The 15,966-nt window shown below is 46.8% G+C and overlaps 3 non-coding genes and 1 pseudogene across 3 annotated transcripts; all 4 read right to left on the reverse strand.

Moving 5' to 3' along the window:
* Positions 1-9,493: 9,493 nt before the first annotated feature.
* Positions 9,494-9,694, reverse strand: LOC142305111 (U2 spliceosomal RNA; annotated as a pseudogene).
* Positions 9,695-11,257: 1,563 nt separating this feature from the next.
* Positions 11,258-11,453, reverse strand: LOC142305122 (U2 spliceosomal RNA). The gene has a single exon (XR_012753757.1). It is a non-coding gene; the product is annotated as a U2 spliceosomal RNA (small nuclear RNA).
* Positions 11,454-13,017: 1,564 nt separating this feature from the next.
* LOC142305077 (U2 spliceosomal RNA) lies at positions 13,018-13,213 on the reverse strand. Its single transcript, XR_012753714.1, has one exon. It is a non-coding gene; the product is annotated as a U2 spliceosomal RNA (small nuclear RNA).
* A 1,560-nt stretch (positions 13,214-14,773) lies between these two features.
* Positions 14,774-14,969, reverse strand: LOC142305089 (U2 spliceosomal RNA). The gene has a single exon (XR_012753725.1). It is a non-coding gene; the product is annotated as a U2 spliceosomal RNA (small nuclear RNA).
* Positions 14,970-15,966: the final 997 nt, after the last annotated feature.

Genomic DNA, 15,966 nt, shown 5'->3' on the forward strand with positions numbered 1-15,966 from the left:
TAGGCTTCCATGTGCTGCCACCAGGCTCAAGTGATATTAGCACACTGCGCACAGGAGTAATAGGCTTCCATGTGCTGCCACCAGGCTCACATGATATTACCACACTGCCCACAGGAGTAATAGGCTTCTGTGTGCTGCCACCAGGCTCACGTGATATTACCACACTGCCCACAGGAGTAATAGGCTTCCATGTGCTGCCACCAGGCTCACTTGATATTAGCACACTGCGCACAGGAGTAATAGGCTTCCATGTGCTGCCACCATGCTCACGTGATATTACCACACTGCCCACAGGAGTAATAGGCTTCCATGTGCTGCCACCAGGCTCACATGATATTACCACACTGCCCACAGGAGTAATAGGCTTCCATGTGCTGCCACCAGGCTCACGTGATATTACCACACTGCCCACAGGAGTAATAGGCTTCCATGTGCTGCCATCAGGCTCACGTGATATTACCACACTGCCCACAGGAGTAATAGGCTTCCATGTGCTGCCACCAGGCTCACGTGATATTACCACACTGCCCACAGGAGTAATAGGCTTCCATGTGCTGCCACCAGGCTCACGTGATATTACCACACTGCCCACAGGAGTAATAGGCTTCCATGTGCTGCCACCAGGCTCACGTGATATTACCACACTGCCCACAGGAGTAATAGGCTTCCATGTGCTGCCACCAGGCTCACGTGATATTACCACACTGCCCACAGGAGTAATAGGCTTCCATGTGCTGCCACCAGGCTCAAGTGATATTACCACACTGCCCACAGGAGTAATAGGCTTCTGTGTGCTGCCACCAGGCTCACATGATATTACCACACTGCCCACAGGAGTAATAGGCTTCTGTGTGCTGCCACCAGGCTCACGTGATATTACCACACTGCCCACAGGAGTAATAGGCTTCTATGTGCTGCCACCATGCTCACGTGATATTACCACACTGCCCACAGGAGTAATAGGCTTCCATGTGCTGCCACCAGGCTCTCGTGATATTACCACACTGCCCACAGGAGTAATAGGCTTCCATGTGCTGCCACCATGCTCACGTGATATTACCACACTGCCCACAGGAGTAATAGGCTTCCATGTGCTGCCACCAGGCTCACGTGATATTACCACACTGCCCACAGGAGTAATAGGCTTCCATGTGCTGCCACCAGGCTCACATGATATTACCATACTGCCCACAGGAGTAATAGGCTTCCATGTGCTGCCACCAGGCTCACATGATATTACCACACTGCCCACAGGAGTAATAGGCTTCCATGTGCTGCCACCAGGCTCACGTGATATTACCATACTGCCCACAGGAGTAATAGGCTTCCATGTGCTGCCACCATGCTCACGTGATATTACCACACTGCCCACAGGAGTAATAGGCTTCCATGTGCTGCCACCAGGCTCACGTGATATTACCACACTGCCCACAGGAGTAATAGGCTTCCATGTGCTGCCACCAGGTTCACATAACGTTACCACACTGCCCACAGGGGTAATAGGCTTCCAAATGCCACCACCAGACTCACATAACGTTATCACACTGCTCACAGAGATAATAAGTAGGGATGAGCGAACCCGAACTATAACATTTTGGGGTCTTACCGAGTATTCTTTAAAAAAGACTTTGTCAGGGTACTCTGAAATAAAGCTCTGTGGGGGCGCTCTTAAAAAATGCTGTGGGGGCACTTTGCACCAGGCTCTTTGGGAGGTACTATTAAAAAAGGCTTTTCGGGGGTACTCTTAAAAAAGGCTCTGTGTGGCCTCTCTGCACCCAGCTTTGTATGAGCACTCTTAAAAAGGCTCTGTGAGGGTACTCTTAAAAAAGGCTGTGTTGGCACTTTGTGTACGGATGGTGCGGGGCAGTAGTCAAACAGTACTTTACTTGTAACCGCACATAACTCTTTGCTGAGCAGGTATATCAGAGGCACTCTACTTTAAAGTTACAAGGGCCACACATTTCACACTTTCCACTGTTACTGTGACATTCCACATTTTCCCGCCCAACTTCAATAGTCGGCATACTTGCGGTATCGGGGATCGTAACTGACTGGATGTGACCACCTGGAGATAGTGGGTGGAGCAGACAGTGGGTGGGATCAGATATAAGGTGGGAGTGACCAGCTTAGATGGCCCGGAGTTTCCCTTTGTGGCGCAGTTGAATAAACATGAATTTTTAAGTTCATCTGGTCATTATGTTGTTCTTTCTAATAGAAGTGGGGGTTTGTAGATAAGCCTGGGAGGTGCAGGAGGGGTGAAGCCCCCATTGTATAAATTATTCCTTGCATAATTGATTATTAATAATTAGCCCCAGACCCCCACTTCTATTAAAAAGAACTCCATTACCACGTGGACCAACGCCCACTATCATTGCTCCCGCCCACTAACTAGGGGCAATCCTGCCTATTGTCTCTGCTCCACCCACTGTCTCTGGGCGGTCACACCTTGTCACTTCTGGTCCCTTATACTGCAAGTATGCCCATTAGTCTGCACAAAAAGTAAAATAGACTTTTACAATACTGTCCCGTCAGGAGGTTAGCTTCTAGAAACCATTGGGACAGTTGTTAGACGGAGCTCGTTCACTATGTCGTTGTGGACCCTTTCGCCAAGCCCTTAGGTCATGTGGTCTTGAAAGGGGCAAATAAGAAGAAAAAAGCGTAGGCACAAAAGAGCACTCAGCTCACCATTAATGTAAAAGGATATAAATTTATTGAATTTGTAACATTAAAATCACTTGAAACCACAAGAAAAAGTCCATCAAATATCAAAGGAACCACCAAAATGACACCATTATACACCGCAAACAAGCATCAAATAGCAATCAATAAGGACAAGCAATTTAGATAATCCATAAAGTACAGAAACATGACTACACTATTGAATATACAAATAAGATGGATATCAGGGGACACCAGGGAATAGCAGTTGCTAACCCAGGGACGCTCACCTCAGAGTCCTGACCTGATAACACGTGGACAACTGGCCACTTTGACGGCTTCTTTCCTGAAGGTCCAGGGCCCGAGGTTGATCCAGCGGGTTTGTACAAATTCGATTTGGTCCACCACTCTCCCTACACCTCCCACAAATGCAGCGTTAAAGTTAAAGCTCTGTGTGGTCACATTGCACCAGATTATGTGGGAGTACCCCTAAAAAGGCTTTGTGTGGGTACTCAAAAAAAAAAAAAAAGGTATGTGGGGGTACTCTGAAAAAAAGCTTTGAGTGGCCAATCTGCACCAGGCTCTGTGGGGGTACACTTAAAAAGGCTCTGTGGGGTACTCTTAAAAAAAGGCTTTATGTAGGCACTCTGCACCAAGCTCAGATGGGGTACTCTTAAAAAAAGGCTTTTTGTGGTCACTCTGTGCCAGGCTCCATGGGGATATACTTAAAAAGCCTGTATGGAGTATTCTCAAAAAAGGCTCTGTGGATGCACACTGCATACAAGCAGTGTAATAGTTTGCTAGGCACTCTCTCTGTACACAGACCATGTAATACTCTGCACTTTTTTGGGGTCAAAGAATGAGGAGAGCATCAAATAGGAGATGTGGTGCTGTTGGTGGAGCTGTTGCAGGTAGAGGACGTGTTTGATGTGTGCCTGCTAAGCACCCAAATGAAACACCTTCCTTGGTACACGCAGGCGACAGGACGTTCTATGCAATTTCCTAAACCTGAGTACCGCTGCCCAAATGGTGAGGCCAGAACAAGTAGAGGTGGTTTTAGATTGGATGGCTGAGAGTGCGTCCAATTCCTTTGCTTTGTCTTCCACCTTATTCCCTGCTGAAAGCGCAGAGTTTGCACCTGTGGCCCATGGGCACCTCACCCCCTAGCAAATCAGGCAAGCAGTTTGAGCCCCAAGTCATGCAGCAATCACTTCTGCTTTTTGATGACTCTGCTGTCTAAGGTTCCATAGGCCATCCACCTTTCCCTGCCCCAGAAGTCAGAGATTGAGTGCACTGGTTCCAACCACTTGTTCAGTTTGAGGATGAGGACGTGGGAGGGCCAGTACATGCGGTCACTGGACCACCGCAGTACATCTCTGATGGAGATGATGATTGATGATGATGATGATGATGATATTGATGATATTGATGATGATGATGATATTGATGATGATATTGATGATATTGATGGTGATGATGATATTGATGATGATATTGATGATGATGATATTGATGATGATATTGATGATGATGATATTGATGATGATGATATTGATGATATTGATGATGATGATATTGATGATGATGATGATATTGATGATGATGATGATGATGATAATGATGATATTGATGATGATGATATTGATGATATTGATGATGATATTGATGATGATATTGATGATGATGATGATATTGATGATGATGATATTGATGATGATGATGATGATATTGATGATATTGATGATGATATTGATGAAGATGATGATATTGATGATGATAATGATGATGATGATGATGATATTGATGATGATGATGATATTGATGATGATGATATTGATGATGATGATATTGATGATGATGATGATGATATTGATGATGATGATGATGATGATATTGATGATGATGATGATGATGATGATGATGATATAACACAGGTGCTAACTGCTGCGGCTTTCTGCAGTGTGCAGACTGACAGGGGGGGCAGGGGTGAGGAGTGGATGGAAGATGATGATTTGGGGGATGATGAGGTACTAGGCCCAATATGGACTCAAGGCCATCTGAATGATGTGCCCAGTCCAGTGGAAGAGGTGGCGATCACGGTGCTCCAGCTGCATAGCAAAAGAGGCACCAAGGTTCAAAAGCACTGCGACTGATGATGATATTGGTGATGATGATGATGATGATGATGATATTGATGATGATGATGATATTGATGATGATGATGATATTGATGATGATGATGATGATATTGATGATGATATTGATGATGATGATATTGATGATGATGATGATGATATTGATGATGATGATATTGATGATGATGATATTGATGATGATGATGATGATATTGATGATGATGATGATATTGATGATGATGATGATATTGATGATGATGATATTGATGATGATGATATAACAAAGGTGCTAACTGCAGGGCAGGGGTGAGGAGTGGATGGAAGATGATGATTTGGGGGATGATGAGGTACTAGGCCCAACATGGACTCAAGGCCATCTAAATGATGTGGCCAGTCCAGTGGAAGAGGTGGCGATCACGCTGCTCCAGCTGCATAGCAAAAGAGGGACCAAGATTCAAAAGCACTGCGACTGCCCCTAGCCAGTCCTTTGGCTGCTAGTGCCTATTGCGCCAACAGACTGAGGGATATCTTCAGGCAATATGCTGACGACACTACACGGGTGGTTTGCACACTAAATCGTCAGAGCCTGAAGTGAGGCATAAATGTGCTTAACCTGAGCACCACCTGCATGATGAGGCATCTGACTGCAAAGCAAGAGCTGCAATGGATACCTGAAAAACCAGGAAAGATCTAAGGCTCATCCTGCTCCATCTTCTGCTGCATTCTCAACCTCTTCATTTCCCTCCGGAGCAAGAGGGCCACCTGGTTTCCCACAAAAGGAGGATGTGACAGTACCACTATCAGCATTGTTAACGAGTATTTCCACACTGTCGCATGGAAGCATTCAGCTCTCCATCCCCTAAACACTGGAGAGAAAGAGGAAGTACCCCCCTACTCACCCAGGAGCCCTGGTCCTGAATAAAAACATTTCCAAATTCCTGGCCTTTGAAATGCATCCATTCTGGCTGGTGGAGCCGGACACTTTTTAAAAAAAACGTATGGTAGTGACTGTCCCACAGTATGCGGTTCCCAGCTGACACTACTTTTACAGATGGACCATCCCTGCCATGCATGAACAAATTGCGGAGAAAATCAGGTGTGCACTAAGCAACACCATCAGTGACAAGGTCCACATAACCAATGATACATGGACCAGTAAGCATGGGCAACGATGTTATATCTAACTGCCCACTGCGTAAATGTAGTGGCGCCTGGTCCTGAGGAGAAAAACATTTTGACACTTGTCCTACCATCACCGAGTATTGCTGGACATTTCTCTGTGTTGCCTCCTCCTCCTCCTACTGCACTTCCTCCACATCCTTCTCATACGGTCAGGGTAACACCTGCACAACCAACTTCTGCATAGCTAGGAGGAAATGACAGCAGGTTGTTCTCAAACTCATATGTTTGGGGGGAAAATCCCACACCGCACAGGATCTATGGATAGGGATCGAACAACAGACAGAGGAGAGATTGGTGCTTCTGAACCTCAAGCCTGGCCTGGGGGTGTGCAATAGTGGGCGAAATCTCGTACCTGCTCTACAGCAGGCCTAGATGGTTTCACGCACATCCCTTGCTTGGTGCATGTGCTGAATTTGATGGTGGAGAGGTTCCTGAAAAATTACCCCGAGATGTCAGAGCTGTTGCAGAAAGTGTGGGCCGTATGTAGACACTTTGGGCATTCTCACCCTGCTACTGCTCGCCTGTCTGTGCTGCAGCGTCACTTCTGCCTTCCCACACACCGCCTCACAAGAGTCGTACTGTCACGCCCAGGAAACAAGATGAGAGGGAAGTGGATTCACTGGTGAAAGATACTGTTCACTGACTCGGAGGCGTGGACCTGAGCAGCCACTGAGTCTTCACTACAACCACAGGAGTTGGAAATAGGTACACACGCAGATAGGTAGCCGACAGAAGGCTGCCCTGGGGGATCCTGGTACCTCAGCAGCTGGCGCCACAGGATGAAGATAGGAACTGGTACGGATGAGGTAGAGGATGGCGCGGACTGATACCGGAGGGTACAGGTCAGTGGATGAGTACTTGCGGAGACAGGCAAGCTCAGTTCAGGTACAGGCAGGATTCACCGACAGTACTAGGTGGAAGCAGAAATATGGTCAAAGACAATATATGGAGTGCGGGTAGAAGCACAGGGACCAGATAACTAGCACGAGCAGACTAACTATAGAGATATGTTGAACAGGCACCTCCCAAAGGAGCAGGGTGCCTTATATACACTGTGCCTGTCAGCTACAGGCTGAGAGGCACTTCCGGGTTAGGTCATGCTGGCCCTTTAAGAGAGCAGTGAGGCCGCGCCCTAATTGCGCTCCTGAGATCCCTGTTGCACATACGCAGGCCTCGGAAGCCAGAGGATGCACAGGCACAGTGAAGGAGGAATGAGCGGCCGTTTGAGACTAGAAGAGGAATGCAAGGCTGTTGTCCATAGACAATAAAGAATGGGGACCTAGCAGTGGACTTTCTTGTATGACTTTTATACGAAAACTCAGCCCAAAGTAGCAGCTTGACCCAGTCACTATAATGTGCGTGTCATGCTCAGTTTACCGGACGAGGTGGAAGTGAGTGTACTGGACCAAGGTACCGTTCACTGACCGGGAGGAGCGGACCTGGGTGGCCACCGAGTCTTTACTACTACCACCAGAGGTGGCAGCAGGTACACACGCTTGTAAGTGTCTGCCCGGAGGCAGCTCCAGGGATCCCGATACCTCAGCAGCTGGTGCCACAGGAAGAAGACCAGGAACTGGGACAGATTAGGCAGAGTCGGGTGTGGTCCGGGACTGGCTGGTATTGGTAGTAACAGGCAGGTGGTAGATGCTTTGCAGGAAATGGCAGTGACCAGACGGGCACAAGTAGTAGCATGGCCAATACTAGATGGAAGCAGAGACAAAGTCACAAACTAATACAGAGTGCAGAATAGCACGGTGGACCTGACAACTAGCATGGACAGACTGGCCATGGAGACACGTTGAATAGGCACCTCCCAATGGGGGAGGATTTCTTAAATATCCAGTGCCTGCAAGGTTCATAGGAGTAATATCCGGGTTGAGTGGCGCTGGCCCTTTAAGAATAGGGGTGAGAGCATGGCCACACCCTAGGGCGCATAGATATACCTCGGGACTCAGACGTCAGACCAGGAAGCACAGAGGAGGAGACTGGAGCAGACCGTTGGCGCTCTAGCGCAGGAAACCGTGGGGGTGCCGACGGGAGTGAAGGGGAGACTTGGGGCCACGGGACTGGGAAGGAGGCAAGGGGACCAGAGCGGTAAGCGGAGGGTAATTATAATGGGATAGTATAGATAGTACTGGGGTTTACTTGGATAATATAGATGGTACTGTAGTAATGGGATAGTATAGATGGAGCCCAATACCCCATCAAAATAGAAACTGATGGGAGTAAACAAAAACTTATACACACCAATAACCTGCACCAGGGGAAGACCAAGATGTAAGGGGTAAGGGTACAACAAAAAAGGGGGTAGAAGAAACCACTTACAATAATCACAGAATAGCAGCAGCTAGACACATCCATTCTGCTTCCTGGCTAGCTCCTAACTGAATAGAATAACCAACAAGTCCAGGAAGCAGAGGGCTTAAATCCTGGGAGGCTATTAAATAACTGCTGCCAGTTGAGCAAGTCTGCTGCTGCAACAGAAAGTGCATTAACCCCACAAGTGCCCAAAAGAAAAAAAACTGTTTACTAGTGCATGGTCTAGATGATAAGATGGAAACTAGCCCTGAACCTGTCCCTATACACATGACAGTAATGTCAGTGCATATACCCAATATACAGAATATAAAAAATATAGATTTAAATTCAAGTTAAAAACTACCCCAGACAAACACAACACATAGGACAATATTCAAAACAACATACAAGCTGTGAATATACACAGAATATATCAATATAGCTGAATATTTAAATGGAAGGGAGAAGAAAGATATAGAATCCCTAGTAACCAAATTCACATCAGTGCACATCACCATTCAGAGACCCGGGGCCTACTCCTACCCGTGGAGGGCAACGTCACCTAGCTGCCCCACTCCATCACCCCGGGTACTCCCAACGGCAGCAGCGGTACTCCCAATTACCGCACACCATAGGTGGCGTCACAAACTATATCAAATCCCCTGTAAATACCCCCTTACATTGGAGTGTGGCCCCTAAGCCCCCGGGTCCGGAGACCCTCGAGCCACGAACGGACACTACCCCCAGATCCGAGCGGTTCGATCCGCTGTTGGGGCGGCACAGAGACAGCAATTCAGGTTACTAATAAAGGGAGGAGAGGGAAATAGTGACACATTAATTTATGTCAAAAATGGTAATAATAGTGTACATATCTAAATGGTCTCTCAACACCATCCACCCCTTACCTGTCAATGCAGTAAACACCCTAATTTAAATGGTGCCCCCATTCCTCGATGGCTTTCCCTGTTTCTCTCCCTATACTCCCTATCAGGGCACCAATCTAATGATGAAATTGTGTATATGCAGAATCACAAATGTGCGCATAACCAATAAAATGTTATCTTGCTTATCTGACATCCCACAGAAAACAGTTGGTGTGCTGAGACATTCTTTTTATTTCATATCTCTATTTCTTATTTCATCTCGACCCGTTTCTCCCCCAAAAAAGTGGCCTCAAATGTAGATGTGCCGCCCCTACAACAGCCGATGGGCTGCTCGGACCCGGATCCACAGTCCTAGAGGTACTGCAATACCAGGTCAATGCGTGGAGTGGACAGAGCAAGCTCTTTTTCCATCTCCCTGTTCTAAAAATCCATTTAATATATGGTCCCCAGATAGGGGACTTATCAGATATTTAACTGATAAGAACAGATTTTTTTTTTTTTCATTCATCGGTAGGACTTTAAAACAAAAAAGGTGATCGCCTCTCGTTGCCTGGGAACCGTCCGGCACAATAGGGCTATGTGTCACCAGAAGGCGCACACACTCCCCCAAGGCCGGCAGTCGTGCAATCCCAGGCAACCTCCAGCACCGACCAAGGTAGCGTCCTCCGAAATTACACTTGATCTTAGCCAAAAGGCCAAGAAGCGATAACCCGAATTGGTTTCGGCCTCGGGTGGCACCCTGGCCTATGCCGGACACATCTTAGGGAGATGGAGACAAACCCACGCCTACAGAAGACATTTTGTCACCCAAGCCAACCCTTGAAAAGGCTGTTTTGCAGAGCAAAAACAAGAAGAATGGTGCGTTTTTCAGCCGCCGCCCACTGCAATGAATCTGAATAACGTCTCCTTTTGTGCACAAGCACCTCCCCTCCCCCTTGCGGTCTTTCCAATTCATGATACAAAAAGACAGACAAGACAGGACAGGCTGCCTGACTTTCCGTCACTGCCACCCTTTGCAATCCTTACCCGTAGAAAACCCTTCCACCATCCCCAAACCGTATCTTTTCCTTTCCCCTCTCAGCCCCCAATCCCTGCCCTTTGCACCCCTCCCACCACCCCCATCCCTTCCCCTGTCATCCCCCTACCACCCAGGAAGAAAAGTGTTTTCCCCCTCCTTCCCCTAGCCCACCATCCCACCCAAAGAGCAACTTCTGCTGCGCAACTGGCTTTCTAGGCAGCAGCACTATTGTGATGTCAGCGGTGGGCATTGTGACGCCAGTGTTCCGTCTCTTCATGTTGTGCATTGTGCAAACGGAAAATAAATCAACAGGCAGACTACAGAAAAGCTTACTAACAAAGGTTAGAGAGGGGCTTTCTGAGAGGGCTTTTCACAGTTTGTCTTTTCCCAATTAGCCGTTTAAGTATTCTTAATGAAAGTACTAATTCTTTCATAGGCCGCCCATTCTTAGTATTTGACGTTACTTATGTTGCAGTATCAGACTTCGCAGCAGGTTGCAACACATTCATCACCCATGCCTGTCCCCAGTTGGGCTCAGAAGCTAAATGTCTATCATGACCTCTCTTTTTGAAAGTCCAAGAGCAAGCAAACTCTTCCTCCAGGAGAGTGAGCCAATAGATCAGGTAAAAGATCATCATTGCTCAAAGAAAACACCAAAAAACAATGCATGGTAGGAATAAACAGGTAACTTTAATTGGAGTGGAAGTTGATAGATAGATAGATGGCACCTGATGCCAATTCTAGATCTTCTCACACCTGTAGTCACTGCAGCAGCAGCTGAATCCACTTTGTCCAAAAGGGATCTATTCCATTCAATTGCAAATGCTGTAGATAAGATTGAGAACAAGATACTGCATGGGACATAGCAGAGTTGGTCAGGTTGAGTGGAGATGAGTTTGCTATTTGGCGCAGCTATTGGTTGAATAAAGCAAGTAAAAAGTGTAAAAGATAAAAAAAGGGGGAAAGTGTGAAAAGTGAATGGGCCAAATTGAGCATATGAAGTGGTTTGTTTTCTTTCAATTCATTAATCGGGCTAATATTGATCAGGTGAATTCATTTCTGCTTTTGGAAACTGGGTTAAGAAGGGGTGCACCGGTTCTGGAGGTACTGCAATACCAGGTCAATGCGTGGAGTGGACAGAGCAAGCTTTTTTTCAATCTCCCTGTTCTAAAAATCCATTTAATATATGGTCCCCAGATAGGGGACGTATCAGATATTAAACTGATCAGCACAGATTTTTTTTTTTATGAAGGATGAGCTTGAAAATAAAAAAGTGACCGCCTCTCGTTGCCCAGGAAACCGTCCGGCACAAGAGGGCTACGACATCCTACGATGCACACTCCCCCAAGGCCAGCAGTAGTGCAAACCCAGGCAACTTCCAGCACCGACCAAAGTAGTTCCCTCCCAAACTACACTTGATCTGAGCCAAAAGGCCAAGAAGCGATAACCCGAATTGGTTTCGGCCTCAGGTGGCACCCTGGCCTATGCCGGACACATCTTAGGGAGAGGGAGACAAACCCACGCCTACAGAAGACATTTTGTCACCCAAGCCAACCCTTGAAAAGGCTGTTTTGCAGAGCAAAAACAAGAAGAATGGTGCGTTTTGCAGCCGCCACCCACTGCAATGAATCTGAATAACTTCTCCTTTTGGGCACAAGCACCTCCCCTCCCCCTTGCGGTCTTTCCAATTCATGATACAAAAAGACAGACAAGACAGGACAGGCTGCCTGACTTTCCGTCACTGCCACCCTTTGCAATCCTTACCCGTAGAAAACCCTTCCACCATCCCCAAACCGTAACTTTTCCTTTCCCCTCTCAGCCCCCAATCCCTGCCCTTTGCACCCCTCCCACCACCCCCATCCCTTCCCCTGTCATCCCCCTACCACCCAGGAAGAAAAGTGTTTTCCCCCTCCTTCCCCTAGCCCACCATCCCACCCAAAGAGCAACTTCTGCTGCCCAACTGGCTTTCTAGGCAGCAGCACTATTGTGATGTCAGCGGGGGGCATTGTGACGCCAGTGTTCCGTCTCTTCATGTTGTGCATTGTGCAAACGGAAAATAAATCAACAGGCAGACTACAGAAAAGCTTACTAACAAAGGTTAGAGAGGGGCTTTCTGAGAGGGCTTTTTACAGTTTGTCTTTTCCCAATTAGCCGTTTAAGTATTCTTAATGAAAGTACTAATTCTTTCATAGGCCGCCCATTCTTAGTATTTGACGTTACTTATGTTGCAGTATCAGACTTCGCAGCAGGTTGCAACACATTCATCACCCATGCCTGTCCCCAGTTGGGCTCAGAAGCTAAATGTCTATCATGACCTCTCTTTTTGAAAGTCCAAGAGCAAGCAAACTCTTCCTCCAGGAGAGTGAGCCAATAGATCAGGTAAAAGATCATCATTGCTCAAAGAAAACACCAAAAAACAATGCATGGTAGGAATAAACAGGTAACTTTAATTGGAGTGGAAGTTGATAGATAGATAGATAGATAGCACCTGATGCCAATTCTAGATCTTCTCACACCTGTAGTCACTGCAGCAGCAGCTGAATCCACTTTGTCCAAAAGGGATCTATTCCATTCAATTGCAAATGCTGTAGATAAGATTGAGAACAAGATACTGCATGGGACATAGCATAGTTGGTCAGGTTGAGTGGAGATGAGTTTGCTATTTGGCGCAGCTATTGGTTGAATAAACCAAGTAAAAAGTGTAAAAGATAAAAAAAGGGGGAAAGTGTGAAAGGTGAATGGGCCAAATTGAGCATATGAAGTGGTTTGTTTTCTTTCAATTCATTAATCGGGATAATATTGATCAGGTTAATTCATTTCTGCTTTTGGAAACTGGGTTAAGAAGGGGTGCACCGGTCCTGGAGGTACTGCAATACCAGGTCAATGCGTGGAGTGGACAGAGCAAGCTTTTTTTCAATCTCCCTGTTCTAAAAATCCATTTAATATATGGTCCCCAGATAGGGGACGTATCAGATATTAAACTGATCAGCACAGATTTTTTTTTTTATGAAGGATGAGCTTGAAAATAAAAAAGTGACCGCCTCTCGTTGCCCAGGAAACCGTCCGGCACAAGAGGGCTACGACATCCTACGATGCACACTCCCCCAAGGCCAGCAGTAGTGCAAACCCAGGCAACTTCCAGCACCGACCAAAGTAGTTCCCTCCCAAACTACACTTGATCTGAGCCAAAAGGCCAAGAAGCGATAACCCGAATTGGTTTCGGCCTCAGGTGGCATCCTGGCCTATGCCGGACACATCTTAGGGAGAGGGAGACAAACCCACGCCTACAGAAGACATTTTGTCACCCAAGCCAACCCTTGAAAAGGCTGTTTTGCAGAGCAAAAACAAGAAGAATGGTGCGTTTTGCAGCCGCCACCCACTGCAATGAATCTGAATAACTTCTCCTTTTGGGCACAAGCACCTCCCCTCCCCCTTGCGGTCTTTCCAATTCATGATACAAAAAGACAGACAAGACAGGACAGGCTGCCTGACTTTCCGTCACTGCCACCCTTTGCAATCCTTACCCGTAGAAAACCCTTCCACCATCCCCAAACCGTAACTTTTCCTTTCCCCTCTCAGCCCCCAATCCCTGCCCTTTGCACCCCTCCCACCACCCCCATCCCTTCCCCTGTCATCCCCCTACCACCCAGGAAGAAAAGTGTTTTCCCCCTCCTTCCCCTAGCCCACCATCCCACCCAAAGAACAACTTCTGCTGCGCAACTGGCTTTCTAGGCAGCAGCACTATTGTGATGTCAGCGGGGGGCATTGTGACGCCAGTGTTCCGTCTCTTCATGTTGTGCATTGTGCAAACGGAAAATAAATCAACAGGCAGACTACAGAAAAGCTTACTAACAAAGGTTAGAGAGGGGCTTTCTGAGAGGGCTTTTTACAGTTTGTCTTTTCCCAATTAGCCGTTTAAGTATTCTTAATGAAAGTACTAATTCTTTCATAGGCCGCCCATTCTTAGTATTTGACGTTACTTATGTTGCAGTATCAGACTTCGCAGCAGGTTGCAACACATTCATCACCCATGCCTGTCCCCAGTTGGGCTCAGAAGCTAAATGTCTATCATGACCTCTCTTTTTGAAAGTCCAAGAGCAAGCAAACTCTTCCTCCAGGAGAGTGAGCCAATAGATCAGGTAAAAGATCATCATTGCTCAAAGAAAACACCAAAAAACAATGCATGGTAGGAATAAACAGGTAACTTTAATTGGAGTGGAAGTTGATAGATAGATAGATAGCACCTGATGCCAATTCTAGATCTTCTCACACCTGTAGTCACTGCAGCAGCAGCTGAATCCACTTTGTCCAAAAGGGATCTATTCCATTCAATTGCAAATGCTGTAGATAAGATTGAGAACAAGATACTGCATGGGACATAGCATAGTTGGTCAGGTTGAGTGGAGATGAGTTTGCTATTTGGCGCAGCTATTGGTTGAATAAACCAAGTAAAAAGTGTAAAAGATAAAAAAAGGGGGAAAGTGTGAAAGGTGAATGGGCCAAATTGAGCATATGAAGTGGTTTGTTTTCTTTCAATTCATTAATCGGGATAATATTGATCAGGTTAATTCATTTCTGCTTTTGGAAACTGGGTTAAGAAGGGGTGCACCGGTCCTGGAGGTACTGCAATACCAGGTCAATGCGTGGAGTGGACAGAGCAAGCTTTTTTTCAATCTCCCTGTTCTAAAAATCCATTTAATATATGGTCCCCAGATAGGGGACGTATCAGATATTAAACTGATCAGCACAGATTTTTTTTTTTATGAAGGATGAGCTTGAAAATAAAAAAGTGACCGCCTCTCGTTGCCCAGGAAACCGTCCGGCACAAGAGGGCTACGACATCCTACGATGCACACTCCCCCAAGGCCAGCAGTAGTGCAAACCCAGGCAACTTCCAGCACCGACCAAAGTAGTTCCCTCCCAAACTACACTTGATCTGAGCCAAAAGGCCAAGAAGCGATAACCCGAATTGGTTTCGGCCTCAGGTGGCACCCTGGCCTATGCCGGACACATCTTAGGGAGAGGGAGACAAACCCACGCCTACAGAAGACATTTTGTCACCCAAGCCAACCCTTGAAAAGGCTGTTTTGCAGAGCAAAAACAAGAAGAATGGTGCGTTTTGCAGCCGCCACCCACTGCAATGAATCTGAATAACTTCTCCTTTTGGGCACAAGCACCTCCCCTCCCCCTTGCGGTCTTTCCAATTCATGATACAAAAAGACAGACAAGACAGGACAGGCTGCCTGACTTTCCGTCACTGCCACCCTTTGCAATCCTTACCCGTAGAAAACCCTTCCACCATCCCCAAACCGTAACTTTTCCTTTCCCCTCTCAGCCCCCAATCCCTGCCCTTTGCACCCCTCCCACCACCCCCATCCCTTCCCCTGTCATCCCCCTACCACCCAGGAAGAAAAGTGTTTTCCCCCTCCTTCCCCTAGCCCACCATCCCACCCAAAGAACAACTTCTGCTGCGCAACTGGCTTTCTAGGCAGCAGCACTATTGTGATGTCAGCGGGGGGCATTGTGACGCCAGTGTTCCGTCTCTTCATGTTGTGCATTGTGCAAACGGAAAATAAATCAACAGGCAGACTACAGAAAAGCTTACTAACAAAGGTTAGAGAGGGGCTTTCTGAGAGGGCTTTTTACAGTTTGTCTTTTCCCAATTAGCCGTTTAAGTATTCTTAATGAAAGTACTAATTCTTTCATAGGCCGCCCATTCTTAGTATTTGACGTTACTTATGTTGCAGTATCAGACTTTGCAGCAGGTTGCAACACATTCATCACCCATGCC

This window comes from Anomaloglossus baeobatrachus, chromosome 4 (assembly GCF_048569485.1).
Source record: "Anomaloglossus baeobatrachus isolate aAnoBae1 chromosome 4, aAnoBae1.hap1, whole genome shotgun sequence".
Taxonomy (NCBI): Eukaryota; Metazoa; Chordata; class Amphibia; order Anura; family Aromobatidae; genus Anomaloglossus; species Anomaloglossus baeobatrachus.